Source organism: Colobus angolensis, unplaced genomic scaffold, assembly GCF_000951035.1.
Source record: "Colobus angolensis palliatus isolate OR3802 unplaced genomic scaffold, Cang.pa_1.0 Scaffold359, whole genome shotgun sequence".
In the NCBI taxonomy this organism is placed as follows: Eukaryota; Metazoa; Chordata; class Mammalia; order Primates; family Cercopithecidae; genus Colobus; species Colobus angolensis.
The window spans coordinates 1,346,976-1,357,893 of NW_012116921.1; the positions used below are offsets into that span (position 1 = coordinate 1,346,976).

General features: G+C 40.0%; 1 protein-coding gene across 2 annotated transcripts in view; it reads left to right on the forward strand.

Annotated features, from left to right (window-relative positions):
- AK5 (adenylate kinase 5) overlaps nt 1–10,918 on the forward strand; it is a 292,705-nt gene that overhangs the window by 95,991 nt on the left and 185,796 nt on the right. The gene's annotated exons all lie outside the window — the stretch shown is intronic.

Genomic DNA, 10,918 nt, shown 5'->3' on the forward strand with positions numbered 1-10,918 from the left:
AGAGATCCACTGTTAGTCTGATGGGCTTCCCTTTGTGTGTAACCCAACCTTTCTCTCTGGCTGCGCTTAACATTTTTTCCTTCATTTCAACTTTGGTGAATCTGACAATTATGTGTCTTGGAGTTGCTCTTCTCGAAAAGTATCTTTGTGGCATTCTCTGTATTTCCTGAATTTGAATGTTGGCCTGCCCTACTAGGTTGGGGAAGTTCTCCTGGATAATATCCTGCAGAGTGTTTTCCAACTTGGTTCCATTCTCCCTGTTACTTTCAGGTACACCAATCAGATGTAGATTTGGTCTTTTCATATAGTCCCATATTTCTTGGAGGCTTTGTTCATTTCTTTTTACTCTTGTTTCTCTAAACTTCTCTTCTAGCTTCATTTCATTCATTTGATCTTCAATCACTGATACTCTTTCTTCCAGTTGATCGAGTCAGTTACTAAAGCTTATGCACTTGTCACATAGTTCTAGTGTCATGGTTTTCAGCTCTATCAGGTCATTTAAAGACTTCTCTATATTGGTTATTCTAGTTAGCCATTAGTCAAATCTTTTTTCAAGGTTTTTAGCTTCTTTGCAATGGGTTTGAACTTCCTCCTTTAGCTTGGAGAAGTTTGATCATCTGAAGCCTTCTTCTCTCAACTCGTCAAAGTCATTCTCCATCCAGCTTTGTTCCATTGCTGACGAGGAGCTGTGTTTCTTTGGAAGGGGAGAGGTGCTCTGATTTTTAGAATTTTCAGCTTTTCTGCACTGCTTTTTCCACATCTTCGTGGTTTTATCTACCTTTGGTCTTTGATGATGGTGACATACAGATGGGGTTTTGGTGTGGATGTCCTCTCTGTTTGTTAGTTTTCCTTCTAACAGTCAGGACCCTCAGCTGCAGATCTGTTGGAGTTTGCTTGAGGTCCACTCCAGACTCTGTTTGCCTGGGTATCAGCAGCGGAGACTGCAGAAGAGTGAATGTTGCTGAACAGCAAATGTTGCTGCCCAATTTTTCCTCTGGAAGCTTTGTCTCAGAGGGGTACCCGGCCGTGTGAGGTGTGATGCATCAGTCTGCCCCTAGTGGGGGGTGTCTCCCAGTTAGGCTAGTCAGGGGTCATGGACCCACTTGAGCAGACAGTCTGTCTGTTCTCAGATCTCAAACTCCATGCTAGGAGAACCAGTACTGTCTTCCGAGGTGTCAGACAGGGACTTTTAAATCTGCAGAGGTTTCTGCTGCCTTTTGTTTGGCTGTGCTATGTCCCCAGAGGTGGAATCTACAGAGGCAGGCAGGCCTTCTTGAGCTGTGGTGGGCTCCACCCAATTCGAGCTTCCCATTGGCTTTGTTTACCCACTCAAGCCTCAGCAATGGCGGGCGCCCCTCCCCCAGCCTCGTTGCCACCTTGTAGTTAGATCTCAGACTGCTGTGCTAGCAATGAGGGAGGCTCCGTGGGTGTGAGACCCTCCAAGCCAGGTGCAGCATATAATCTCCTGGTGTGCCCTTTGCTAAGACCCTTGGAAAAGCACAGTATTAGGGTGGGAGTGACCCGATATTCCAGGAGTTGTGTGTCACGGTTTCCTTTGCCTAGGAAAGGGAATTCCCTTCCCCCTTGCGCTTCCCGGGTGAGGCAATGCCTTGCCCTGCTTTGGCTGTCACTCATTGGGCTGCACCCACTGTCCTGCACCCACTGTCTGACATGCCTCAGTGAGATGAACCCAGTACCTCAGTTGGAAATGCAGAAATCACCTGTCTTCTGTGTCACTGATGCTGGGAGCTGGAGACTGGAGCTGTTCCTATTCGGCCATCTTGGAACCATCCCACTTTTTTCTTATGAAAGCAGATGCTCCTTTTATTTTTCCCTAATTTTCTTCTTCAAAGAAATAATATATACTTCTCTCTTGGAATGTTGTAGGCTTTCCCAAATTATTCATAGTAATACAATCCTCTGTTGTCATGTTGATCAGCCATCACATGTATTAATCTTTTTGTCCCCTGTATCAACTCATCATGAGAGTTATATTAATTTTGGCCTCTTTATATAATCGGAAGACAAAAATGAGACCACACTTCCTTTTGCATTATATACAGTATAGAAAAATAGTAAATGAGAATTATTTAAAATAAGAACGTATAATATTAGAATTCCTTGTACTGTAAAGAAATAGTGTATTACTTTAGAGGTAACCATTGCTTTCTAAAGGTAGGAAACATTTAAGAAGTTTCAAAAAGTGTCTTGACAAAAGCATTAAGGATAAATTTGTCATAAATTATTAAAGGAAAACAAACAAGTTTTAGAATTAAGAGTGTAGTCACGCCCTTCCACAAAACACACTTTAATGCTGCTGCCAATAAATGGCATTTGCAATATGACATTTGCTGTTAATGTGAGATAGCAGTTATATCTGCTTTGAGAAAGTCATATAATTTCTCCATGTTGCTTTTCTTCCCAAAGCAGCATCCAGGTTTGTAGGGAGGAACTTTTCCCCGCAGTGCCTGTTCTGTCCTTGCAGAACAAGGCTAACGTGGCAGGAGCTGCCTGCTGTGAGCCTGGGAGTAGAGACTAGTCAGATGTCTTCTGGAGGGTTCTGGTCCCACCCTGCTGGTCCTCATCTGCTCACACCTGTCCCAAGCAACGGGTACACAGCTTTTGTTTTCACACTTCACCTCCAGCCCCATGGAGAATTCCAGCAGTGAGCTTGGCTGCCTAGCACTTTTCCCCATAAATCACTGAAAAGCTGAAATCTCAAAACTGAAAGGAAGCAACTAACAGACAAACTCTGTCTCACAAACTCACATGCAACCTCAAAGCCCTACAGGTTCTCTCAAAGTAAACTTTCACACCATGCAGATAAAAGTACAAACGGACTTGGGGGGACTTGGATCACAATTTATTTTCCGACTTTTTGCATGATTACTAGATAATCCACCACATTTTAATGAAAGGGGTTTAAAAACTTTAAAGATGAAAATAAAAGTTAAAATTAAAAAAAAAACTTTAAAGATGGATCAAGATTCTCAAAGGGGACAATGGATAGAATGGAATGAAAATACTGAATGGCATTCTTCCTCTTGGCTGTTCTCCCATTTAGTACAGTCTCTTGTACTGGAAAGTCGCAGAGAGGGGAAGGAAAGAAGTCTTTTACCTCACCGTGGGCAGAAAGTGAATGCCAGACTCCAACCCCAGACCAGTCCAGCTTGGCAAACTTGCCAAGCAGTGCCACGCCAGCAGCTTGGGAACTGGATTCTGGGATCCTCCATCCCAGCTGCACATAGGCTCCAGACAGGCTAGTGCCTCCCGAATCATTCAAGCGCTCCTGAAGTTATTCTGGCTGTCCATTCCTATCCTAAGTTGACTATGAATGTCGTACTTTGTTCTACAGCTTCTTTCTGAAGTCTTCCTTTACCAGTTATGCTTTCTTCTTTCTAAATCATTTATGTGTGGCTGGATGTCACATTTCATTACCTACTGACTCCATCCCGTGCTGACCCAGAGAGGATGTGGGTATGGAAGGAACTATAAATATTTACATTCCCTTTCCATTTGCATGTCTTCACACAGTTAAGGCACATCTCCCTTGCAGTCAGAATTCTGTTTAGGCTCTGATTCATAGTAATGTGCTTTTATTCCTAACCACAATTCTCACATGACCAGGACCCCTTCTTGGCACCATTTAGAGTCTTCCAAGGATATATTTATATGGGCTATTTAAAGGAAGAGTACCACGCTGTCCAGGAGCTGGTTATCCAGTCTATCTTTTCTGTATGCAAGAGGAGGAAGGGGCTCAATATTATAATTTTCCCTGAAACCAGGAGATCTCCAGGTGGAAAGAGTACTTTACAGCACTGGAGGTGCTATTTGGAAATGGGGTTTCAACTCGATGGCACTGTCAGGCTGGTAAGTCCTTCCCTATCTTGAGTACCTTAATCTAGTTAATTTTTTTTTCTCATGGTAACTCACCTCACAGTCATTTAATCATTCACTTGAGAGTATGGTGCAAAGAACGTGGGCTTCCAAGTAGGGAAGATGTAAGTGCTGACCTCTGACTCAACTGACACTGGAGCAATTTACTGTCCGTCTGGGTCAGTTTGCTTCTTTACAGACAGAAATGAATAATCCTCCTCTACAGGTTATTAGAAGGACTTAAAAAGATAAGGAGTTTGGCATTTAATAAATGGAAGTCTCTATGATTTCACTATTCCATAGATAGTATGCAGACTAATAATGGAGGGAAAGGAAATTAATAGTTATTAAGTTCTGATACTTATTAACACTCCTTGGAAAGATCCATCATGGGAGAAGGAAGAGGGAAGGAAGTAACAGAATTAGGTGATTTTATTGGTCCTACCAAACTGCTTGACCCTCTCAGAAGTGATCAGTAGAAAGACTTGCACTTCTCCATGAAGGTGTGAGTTCATCGGAACCTTTGAGTTTCTTTTATCTGCTTCTAATTTTGTTTATCAATCTCTTTCCCAGTCCTTACTAATGCAACACGTGCTGTTAGCATGTCCTTATCTTTGATAAACCACTTCAAATAATACCACATACTTTTCATACATTTTTAATCACGGTCGCTTACCAGACCTTGAATAATAACACTAGATTTAAAACAACAAAAAAATTCCTTTGAAATGTTACAGTGAATTTTAGAAAAGTGCTTAATGAAAATTTAACAACAAAAATTGCACAACAAAGAGAAATGAATGCCATTTTCTCTGTCACAGTAAGTTACAAAAATGCAACCATTAACCCAATCATGATAATAATTTTTATGAGACCTTAAACACCAAAATTTAGACATTCAACGGCTTCCCACACACCACTCTCACCTTTTTCATGGAAAAACAGTTATTACATTTCAATACTCCAGGGAATTAAAAGAAGAGGTGTCTTCAACAAACTAGGCTTGTGGTTAAAATCTCTATGTTTAATATTCTGAAAAAGAAGTATGACTCTTAGTTATTCTTAATACATTTAACTCACAGTGTCAAAATATCAATGTTTCCTAATGAGCTTCTAAACCTTATTTTTTCTTTGATCAAGAAAAAGTATCTACCAAATCACTTTGCATATATAAGGACTCAAAATTACTCATGCAAAAAGTAGTATTGGGTAAACAAGACTTTGAGAAGTCTTGTAGCCACCTGAATGTCACAATTTTCAAACATTGTGGTGTTCTTTTGAAATAAAAATTGTGTGTGTGTATGTGTGTGTGTGTGTACATATGAAATGAAAGCATCTTGTATATATGAGTGAGTGCCCAATATTTGTTCTTAGAATTTTAACGTGAGCATTGACCAGTGACAAATCCCACATAAACACCACTTCGGTGGCTGCCTTGTATTCTATTATAGGGATCTATGTCATTTGTTTGACCATTTTTTTATTCTTTGACGTTTAGGTTTCCAAGTTTTTAACCATTATAAAAATGTAACAAGCGTCTTTGCTTTCTTCATGTCCAGACTTTTAATTATTTTTTCAGAATTGTGTCTAAGAAGGAAATTTCTGGTTCTTTCTTACCCTCTAGATACATATTGCAAAATTACTTTCCAGAATAAGCTTGTAACCGTTTATACTCCCACCAGTTGCGTAGGAAGTTCCCACTTCACAATACCCTTGCCAGCATGGGCACTCTCATTTTAAAAAAATATTTTACATTTGAGGCATAGACTTCAAAGATGAGAGTCTTAAATGCCATTTAGTGTAATCTTTTCTTCAATAATTTGTCCTCCCAGTGCTCTAACTGTAAATTCCTTGAGGAGAATTCTGTGTTATCTATTACTATAATCCCAATTGCTTACATATATTAATAGTAATACAGTAATGTTTATATGTTATCTATTACTATAATCCAAATTGCTTACATATATTAATAGTAATACAGTAATGTTTGCTGAGGTAGTGAGTGAATATATAAATTAACATATGATTGAGGCCAGGTACGGTGGCTCACACCTGTAATCCCAGCACTTTGGGAGGCCGAGGCAGGTGGATCACTTGAGGTCAGGAGTTGAGACCAGCCTGGCCAACATGGTGAAACCCTGCCTCTACTAAAAATACAGAAAGTAGCTGGGCATGGTGGTAGGCACTTGTAATCCCAGCTACTCAGGAGCCTGAGGCAGGACAATCGCTTGAACCCGGGAGATGGAAGTTTCAGTGAGCCGAGATCGTGCCACTGCACTCCAGCTGGGGCGGCAGAGCAAGACTCTGTCTCAAAAAAAAAAAAAAACAAAAAACAAAAAACATATGATTGAATAGATGTCCTTAACAGATAGTCACCTAATTGTGAAATCATATTCAAAATTTAACAGTGTACTCTCTGAAGTAAATTGTAAATTTACTTTTGCTTTTGAAGTTACCATGTTCTTCATTTTTTAAATTACTGCTAAATCTTAAGCATTACACTGTAATAAGTATATCAGAAAAGCCTACTTAAAATATTATTCTAACATCAAAAATTGCCCAAGAAACTGTATGTATGCCTTTCAGCCCATAAAATATATATAGAGAGTAAATGTGTCATTTCTGAGATTTTCATTTACAACACTGTCATTTCTCAATGGAATTAATTCTAGCTCAGAGTCTGTAAGAACTCACCTGAAATTAGATTGGTATCTCAGTGTCTTTACTGAGGCATGTACCAAAAATATAGAAATTAGTTTTAGCCTCTTATTTGCACCATTCTCTGTACTATCTCATAATAATTCAAAATGGGGTTTTTTCTTCTCTTGGCCAAGCAAAATGCCCTTGGGCTTGCTTTTACTCTTCCTCTTTTACCTTGCTTGATAGTAAAGTGTCCAATTAATTCTCCAAGTAGTTATCATGAAATCCTCCCAAACAGAATTTCCTTCAGATTGAACTTCTCATTGCATTTCAGTTCAGTCCCTTTATGCCAATTGAGGTAATGCTTTTTTTTTTATCTTTTTGAACCAAGAGAAGGAAGCCCAAAGGTCAGGTTTAGTAATATACCTTCCAAATATGCTTTATATTCCTGAGTCTCTTTTTCTATAAGTACAATTTTGTTTTAAAGAAAGAGTATATAGTAGAAAAACTTAAAAGTTGTCATTGAGGCCGAGGTGGAAAGATCACATCAGGCCAGTAGTGCAAGACCAACCTGAGCAGCACAATGAGACCCTATCTCTACACAAAATGTAAAAGCTTAGCCGGGTGTGGTGGCACCTTTTTGTAGCTCTAGCTACTCAGGAGACCAAGGCAGAATATTGCTTGAGCCCAGGAGTTCAAGGTTACAGTGAGCTCTATGATCTCACCACTACACTCCAGCCTGGGCAACACAGCAAGACCCTGTCTCAAAAAAAAAAGTTATTGAAAAATCAGTTAAATATTCACTACATTTATCTGATTTGTCCATTTTAATTATATTAGTAAATGCATTCTTACCAAACTCTTAATATTAATTATTCTCCTTTTGACATGGGCCTATGTACCCTCAGTAACAAGGTCACCATTTATTCTGTGCTTATTACATGCCAGACAATGAGCTAAGTGACTCACATTTATTATCTCATTTAGTCCTCTCAATAACGCTGTACTATAGGGTATTGTTAGTCTCACTTTATAAATGAGGAAACAGGCTAGAGAGACTTGAAGATACTTGGCAAAGTCACTGAGCTGAAGAGCAAGAGTGCTTTAATTGAGTCAAGCCAGTTCAGACCTTATGCTCATGATACTAGGAGGTAACACAGAGTAGTGCAGATCATCAACCTAAAGCAGGAATTTCAAACTAATTGTATCTGGCATGCCAAAGTTGATCAGTAGCCCATTTACATGCTGTGTTGAGGCAGGTGAACAATTTGAGTTCTATCAGAAAGAGTGTCACATTCTGCAGTAAATGCAAGAAAAGGACATCAGGGCATACATGCTGGGGATCTGCCATCCCAGGCCTAAAAGAAACAATATGCAAACAAGTGGAAATGAGAACAGCCTCAGAGCTGTACTTCCCTAGGTGCTGATGCTCCATGCCCCATCTCCTACTTTCTGCTTGGGCTTTGTTAAATGGGCCAAGAGATTTTCTTTTTAAAATCTCTATAGGTTGCAAATATTTTGATGGACTGGATCTTCAGCTGTTCTGCAAGACTTCTTCCTAGGTCCCTGTCTGGGAGTAATCGCAATATGTCATCTGTAGAGCTGGGAAACTGAATCATCTTGGTGCTGCACTCGTCACTTTCCTCCCACAGCCACACAATAGAATGCAGCTCTTCAGAGACACTGTGATAATCAAATAGATTCAAAGCATTGGTTCCATATGGGAGATGGTGTAGTGCAAAGGATCATGGTTTGGAATGTGGAAGCCTGCGACTGACTCTTCACCCTGCCACTTGCTATGTGTGTAACCTGATGACTTAACATCTGAACCCCTGTTTTCTCATCTGTGGGAATGAACACATCATGTTAATATTTATTTCCCTAGGCCGCTGTGATGCTTAACTGAGAGAATGAAGGTACAAATGTACTGTAAACTATCAAGACCCCGTTATTAGAGATTGGTGTAGTAGCTAATGCTGTTATTTTTAAAATGTTTAACAGTTTCTTATGAAAAACACAGCAGTAAAATTTATACTGCAGTGTTGAACACATTCAGCACAGCTTCAGACTCCTGGCTGTGTGTGAAAACTCCAAGAGGACACCACTGGTTTATGTCACTTGAGACTCCAGACATTGAACAGTAATTAGGGAACATGACAGTAATTTGATTTAAAGTCTGCAGCCACAGAGTTCAGGCTCCATCCCTCTCTCCTCATTCTCCCTCAGTGCACATCCAGGGGGAGGACAAGTAGGTCGAAGCAGACTCTGATGGTGCTTGCTAGCCAGAGATTAGAAAAAGTGAGCCTACCAGTTCTACAGTTGTGCAAAACCAAACCAAAAAGTGAGCACTTCAGTGCACTCAATGCCAGAAAAAAAAAAAAAGGAAAAACCTGTCTTACTTTTTTTGTTATTACTGACTTCATGAGTATTGCATGTAACTATTTCTGTGGGTCTTCTCTTTGATTTTTTTCTCTTTGATTTTCAAAAAGGACCATTAACATTTTGATATTATATTTACTGAGAGGTTGCACGATGTCAGCCAAAGTAAAAGGGATATGAATGAAATAAGAAATACAGAAGTCTGGCCAGGCACAGTGGCTCACGCCTGTCATCCCAACACTTTGGGAAGACGAGGTAGCAGGATGACTTGAGCTCAGGAGTTTGAGACCAGCTGGGCAGTGTAGTGAGACCTCCTCTCTACAAAAAGATAGAAAGTTAGCTGATCATCGTGGAGCATTCTTCTAGTCCAGTCTTGGGAGGCTGAGGTGAAAGGATCGCTTGAGTCTGAAGGTTGAGGCTGCAGTGAGCCAAGATGGTGCCACTGTACTCCTGCCTGGGCAACAGAGTGAAACTCTGTCTCAAAGAAAAGAAAGGAAATATGGAAGTCCCACTTTAATCATTAAGTGACACCATTAAATAACACTGGTTTGTAGTAAAGCTGAAATAAGCAATTATGTGACTCTACTTGAATATTTAAAGAAATAGGACAATAATTTGCCCCAAAAGTATGAAGCAGCTCCTCTCCCATCTTTTGTGGGCTGTTTCTCCCCTCAGACTCTGTGTTGTCTTTCTTGGTTTCTCTCTTGACTCTTGTCATACTCTTTATGGGAGCTCCAAACACATATATCAGACTCGCTGTCGGTGGTGTCCTCTCTACCTGGGTGTCCCACAACCAATTTAACACAGTTTATCCAAGACTGAATTTATAGTTTCTTCCCATCCCCAAACCTGCTTCCTTCCTATGTCCCTTGCCTCAGTAAATGTCAGCACCATCTCCTAAGGAGCCTATGTCAAAAGCCTCAGTCATGCTAGACCACCCTCTCTCACTTAGGCCCATGTCCAATCAGTGGCCAAGTTCTCATCATCCCAGCCTCTTGATGTCTCTTCAGGTCAGACCCTCCTCACTAGTCCTGCTGCCACTGTTTTGATTTAGTCTCTTCCTCCCATGCCATCTTTTCTTACTGACATTACTACAATAACTCACTGCTTTCCCTTTTTCTACCCTAGTCCCTTCCAACCAATATCCACATGCTTCATGGGCAATGTGTATGATCATGTCACTCAACTGCTTAAAATCCTTCAGTGCTTTCATATCATCTCTTGAATAAAATGAGGATCTCTTGGCATGACACTTAGGGCTACTCTATCATGTTATCTTCTGACTGTACAGAAATACTAGTGGTTCCCTAAGTGGGTGATATAGTTCCACACTTCTGTGCTTTAAGAGATATTCCTTTACATGCCTTGTTTCTTTTTTTATTTAATATTTCTTCTTATCCTGTTAGCATCCCAGTATACCTTTGCATGCCTTTTACCCTAGGAGAATGCCCACTGACTCTTTAAGCCTTAACTTGAACATCACAATCTTTATGAAACTTTTCTCCTTTGTGTTACTATAGCAACCTGTAAATACTTCCTTGATAGCACTTATTATGTTGTTTTATTATGAATTTTCTTTTAAACATCTTGAGACAATTTTATTCAAATTTCTTATATGCATCTCTAGCATCAGGGTATATGTCATCATAAAAGTCACTCTTTAAGTTCTCTCAGTTTTCCAGAATGCATCAACTTCACTTCCGTGTAAGCTGTTTGAGACACAGCACTTTAAAAATCCATGTAGGGTGTTATGAAAATTTTATCCCAAGTCTTGAATACCCATTTGAATAACATTTAATTTTTTTCACTCTTCATATATGTGCATGTTGATAATCTCTGCAATGTGATGACTTACATTATAAGGTCCTCACACTACAGGTGAAGCAGTATAGTAGTATATTTTTTTTTAGATGGAGTTTTTTGTTTTTGTTTTTTTTTTTTGAGACGGAGTCTTGCTCTGTCGCCCGGGCTGGAGTGCAGCGGCCAGATCTCAGCTCACTGCAAGCTCCGCCTCCCGGGTTTA